Source organism: Capra hircus, chromosome 1, assembly GCF_001704415.2.
Source record: "Capra hircus breed San Clemente chromosome 1, ASM170441v1, whole genome shotgun sequence".
In the NCBI taxonomy this organism is placed as follows: domain Eukaryota; kingdom Metazoa; phylum Chordata; class Mammalia; order Artiodactyla; family Bovidae; genus Capra; species Capra hircus.
Window position 1 is genome coordinate 110,104,125 of NC_030808.1, and position 5,329 is coordinate 110,109,453.

Genomic DNA, 5,329 nt, shown 5'->3' on the forward strand with positions numbered 1-5,329 from the left:
CTGCCATAAAAAGATCTCATAAAGTATTTATGTTGTCCCACAAAAAGGATCTTGTTTTTACACGTCTGTCTTTTTAGTTCTTTTGTGGCAGGAAGAAGGCTGCCAAAGTCATGTAATGACACCAGGGTAAGGCTTGCTTTAGGAACTGGGTAGCCAAGGATCTGGTGCTTCCCCACAGCGTTTCCTTCTCCATCGTGTGACCTGACAGAAAGGCAACTCTCTGAGTCACACACTGAGTGACCCAGTATTGAGGAAATAATCCATTTGCTATGATAAACTGGGGAGGTCCCTTAGAAAGAAAATCAGGGCTTCTCCCTGGGTGGGTCCTGCCTGGAGTGAGACAAATGATGTGGTAACAATCCCCACACTGGGGATGTTGACGTGAAAAGGGGTGCATTTTTGATAGGAAAATACAAGGTCATCTCAGTTGAAGCTGTAATGAAGTCAGAGCTTCTGAACCAGGGAGAGTCCCCAGGGAGACTGGATTCAGGAATCTGGGCTAGAGCAAGCTTCTCAGTAGCCACAGGCACTCAAGATCCCTGAGGAGACCCAGCCCCTGCCCCTACCAAGGAAGGCTGTCTGCTCTGCCAAAAGTCTGCATTTCCTAAAATGGCTCCAGTGTGCAAGGAATTCCTGGACAAATACCATCTGCAGATGGGCTTTGACTGCTGGCTGTTAATAGTCTCAGCTCTTCCCACATCTGCTTCCAGGAGATTGCACTGGCTCTGCTCCCTTGGCCGGTGGAGATGAGGACTCCTCATCCCTATAAATCTCGAGCTTGGTGGCTTCTTACTGCCCTTTAGGCCTGCATTCACACACACACACACACACATGCAAAGATTATCTCCTTGATCTCTGGGTCATCAACTCAGGGCAGAACCACTTGGACAATGGTTTCTCCTCCAAAGCTGAAGAACTATACCCCTTCACCAATGTTTCCAAGAAAAATATCCTTCCATTTAGTGTAGGCTGATTCTCTGTCTGAAACGTACAGAAATGTTAGGGTCTCATGTGTGCAGTGGGGATGACCAGAGCCTGTCTGCTGGTCTGGACAAAACCAAAACTGAATGCTTCTTGAGGTTTCTTTCCTTCCTAGAACATCATGATTCTGAGATTGTTCTGGATATACACACTCAAAGCGAGTTTTTCTAAAAACAAATTGGATCTCACAGAAGATAGTGACTGAACCAAGTACAGAATCTTATTTAGTTCTGGCCCCAGGAGGAACTTGATAATTTACATTTCAGGCAAAAACCCTTTTCCCCTTTAAATACTGCATAAAATGGCAAGATTCTCAACTGAATAGTAATGTTACCATAGCAAACAAAGGGAAAGCTATGAAAATCTGAAACATGTGGCCTGTTATTCCAAAAAAAGTAAATGCAACAAAAAGAAGGTTGGCCTCATTCTCTGTCGCAAAGCTCTGCACAGCCCATGCCAGAGCCCCCAGCTTGACTTCAGGTCTTCTCCCACCAGGCAGGCCTCAGTCTTTGCTCAGTTCTTCCCAAGCCTTCAGCGTTTTCTCCTCCCACTTTGAGGGCAGAGGTTTCCTTGTCCATATTTATAGTATGAATTCTCCTTTCAGAGGACCTCCAGGTCACAGGGAGTTTGTCTCTCCCTCTCAGTTTTCCAGCCCTTCATGTGAGGGGCTCTCACCACCACTGGCAGCTTCACTGCTGACATCAGACCTCTGGAGGGCAAAGACGCAATCCTGTCTGCAGGCCCTTACACAGGTAAACATGTTTGATACATTTTAATGACGTTGAGTGAATTGAAGAAGGGTGACTTTTCCTCCATCCTAAGTTTGTCTGTATATGCCACAGATTACTTGGAATGTCATATAAGAGTGGGGGTGACTTCAGTTTAGTTCCGTTGCTCAGTCGTGTCCAACCTTTGTGACCCCATGGACTGCAGCACATCAGGCTTCCCTGTCCATCACCAACTCTTAGCAAATACCATCATGATTTCTGTATTGGCACAAGGATCATTTTTTGATGTGGGGGGCTATCCTGTGCATTGTAGGATGTTTAGGAGCCTCCCTGGCCTCTACCCACTAGATTCCAGTAGCACTCTCCCACCTCCCCAGTTGTGAACACCAAAAATATCTGCAGACACTGTCAGTGTTTCTTGGGGGCAGAAATGGCCCCAATTTTGAACCACTACTGTGGGAGATTTCTGAAGGAGGCTGAGAGGAAGTATCAGACACCTTGCCCAGTGAGGATCTTACCCAGACCTGCTCCCCACTGCTATAACCATCACTGTTATAATACATCAGCAGAAGGTAGCTATTTATAGCTTCTGGCCAAATATTTTTTCTCTGACAGGCTGTCACAGTGCTAGCCAAACTCTGGAATTTTCTTAAATGGGGTGGAGAAAGAGAGAACAGGGTAAGACCCATCCTCTGTGAAATACAGATATTTTTTTGCAGAGGTTGTCGTCTTGGAGACAACACAACAGCTACCAAGAGGCACCTGGGTTCATGCCAAGAAGACTAAAAAGGCAAAAAATAACAACAAAAAAACTGAAATGAAAGACCTTTTTTTTTTTTTTTTTTTAAAATCTTACCAGGTTGTGAGGAACCCTCGCTGCTTAATTAATCAACACATACAAACTCAGGGAAGGTGTGCACCTACTTTGGCACGAACTGCAGAGTGTAGAAATGATCGGGATATTTTCGGTGCACAGGGAGGTAACCCCCACAGGTCATTGCCTGGCCTCCGGGGGCAGGGGCTGTCCATCTGCCAGGAGGCAGCCCACAGGCCAGTGAAGCTTTGATGAAGTGCATCTGCTCAAACATGGCAAACGGTGTTGAAACAAACCACCACCCTGGCTTTTTTTTGAAACTACGACCCTCTGTCATGTTGAGGAGCTGGGTCTGAGTGAGGCCCCAGTGGCCACGAAGGAGCTGTGGGATTGCTTTTCCCTCACTGAGGCATGGAAGGTTGTGAGGCTGTGACTGAGGCATTACGCATTCATGACTGTACAGGGACTTTCATTCTACATATCTCGAGATGACAGTGGAAACTAGAGCTGTTGTACAAAGTGTTGGCTCTCTGCCCTTCCCTCCTCATCATGTCATCTACCTGCTGGGGCCAGAGAGGGAGGGGATGGAGGGGGTGGGGGCCTGTGGAGTTGTAGGGGCTCCAGAACAGGCCTGGCTGAGGACAGGCCTGAGGTTTGGGGCAGAGCCTCTCGGCACAGCTGCTGAGACGCTGGTAACCACATGGCCGTTCTCACCTTTGATTTCTGTTGTCTGCTTTCAGACTTGGGAAGCCAGCTGGGGCCCTCTGATGAGAAAAATCAAAGATTTGCAGCATCAAACAGGTTGTTGATACCATGCACTCCTCTCTGACACCACGAGAGAAACCCTGACATCCTGGCAAGAGATGCAGTTGGACTTGGCAAGGCCCCATTGCATCAGCAGCAATGTGGGAACAAGGGCAAGAACGACACGGGCTACAGCTTCTGCTTTGATACACAGGTGCTGACGGACAATTTCCAAGGACAAATCTGCAAAACAGGTATCGAAGTGAACATGGGATTTGGGTGAGGTTGAGGTGGCCACACCCTGGAATGTGAGGACCCTCTGACCAGGACTGAGGGGGCCCAGAGGAGAAGGAAGCTACAGGCACAGTCAGTTCTGGGGTGACAGTCTGCCCTGGATGGCCCTGCAGACACCTGGCCCACTCTCAGTCCCCCAGCCTTGCCCTCTAGAAGGGGTTGAGGGGCTCCCCGGGAGCAGCCGGGGGAGGACAGAGCCGGCCAGGACATCACTCTCTTCCTCGGGAATGGTGACTCATATGTTCCAGGCAGGGAGCGCGGCACGTCTAGACTTAATTCTTGCTGTGATGCATCCAGGCTGCCTCCGCACAGTTAGCAAAGTCCCTCTGGTTGGGCCTCGTGGGACCACACCCAGCACTTAGTTACCCAAAGCACGCTAAGCAGACAGAGCGCTGGAAAGTGGGAGGGGGGAAATGGATATAATTTCATGTTTCAGGAAAAAAGATGCGTTCATCACAGGAAAAATCAGAATACTGATGTCCTTACACGGTTTTGAAGTTCTGTGTGTGCCAGGGCCACTGTAACCCCTCCGGACACCTCATCCTGCTCTGACCCTGGTCCCTGATGTAAAGCCCACCCACCCCAGCTCAGCAGGGGGACTGGAACAAGTAGCCATCTCCCCACCCTTGGAGGTGCTGGAAGGGCTTACCAGGGAGGTGTTGGGATTGTGCCGCAGCCTTGCTGATGTGTAGATCCTGTAGTTTTTTCTAGAACGTGCTCTTGAAGGCACAAGTTGACCCTGGCAAAAAATGTAGGGCTCTTCTCCCCTCCTTGTGCCCCAACACCCACTTCCCAAGGGAGCAGTTACAGCCCTGCTCATCAGAATGTCTTCCTCAGCAGCACAGATTCTCCTGATGAGAACAGCAACAGGGATCTGAGACCAGGGCTATTGCCCTTGGTCCAGAAAGAGTGGAGCTGCTGTTTGCTGCCCACCCTCCTGTCCCAGTGGGCACCCTTTGGGACACTGTCCCATCCTAGGAACACCTCCCTGACCCTGTGACTTTTCATGTCCCCCACCCAAGCAGCACAATGAATCTTTGTCACCTTGCTTCTGTCCCCGAGACTCACCTGCCCTCTTGTCGTCCTGTCACTGCCTGGCTGAATGATGAGGTATCTGAGCGGGGAGGGATCTGGTATTCTCTTTGTGTTCCCAAGTACGAGATGCTCCTTCAGGGCTGATGACCTTGTTCATCTCTGGGATGAGGAGTAACTCTCGTCAGCTGGCAGGGAAAGGCAAGGCTGGGAGATGTTGTCCTTGGGGGAGAGCTCTTGGGGAGAGCCAGCCTCCTAAAGTTACTCCATGTCCTCATCCATGTTCACGATCCCCCCCTAACAAAGCCAGGCCACAGTATCTTTTGACTCTTCTCTTCTGCACTGGCTCACCAGACGGAGGAGGGGACTTCAGCCAAGCAGAAGGTGGCGTGTGGGGCTGGCCTTGGCCCCCTGTCAAGACTCCTTCCAGTCCAATTGCTCCCTGGTTGCTTTTTTTCCATTTATTTATTTTTAATTGAAGGATAATCACAATATCATGTTAGTTTCCCCAGCCATGCATCAACATGGATCAGCCATAGGTATACATATGTCCCCTCCCTCTTGAGCCTCCCTTCCACCTCTCACCCCTCCCTGTTGCTCTTAATTAAAGCCCGGTGTTTCAGATGAAGAAGAGGTGCGGAGGTGAAGAGGTTAAAACTCAGTTCAAGTTGAATCAGGATTTATGTTAATTGGTTGTTTGCGCTGACTTCCAGCACAGTGCCTCATATGTTGTGGC

General features: G+C 49.6%; 1 long non-coding RNA gene across 1 annotated transcript; it reads right to left on the reverse strand.

Moving 5' to 3' along the window:
* Nucleotides 1,179–5,018, reverse strand: LOC106502323. Its single transcript, XR_001295883.2, has 3 exons — nt 4,630–5,018; nt 4,211–4,300; nt 1,179–3,510 (listed from the first exon to the last, which is right to left on the reverse strand). It is a non-coding gene; the product is annotated as an uncharacterized LOC106502323 (long non-coding RNA).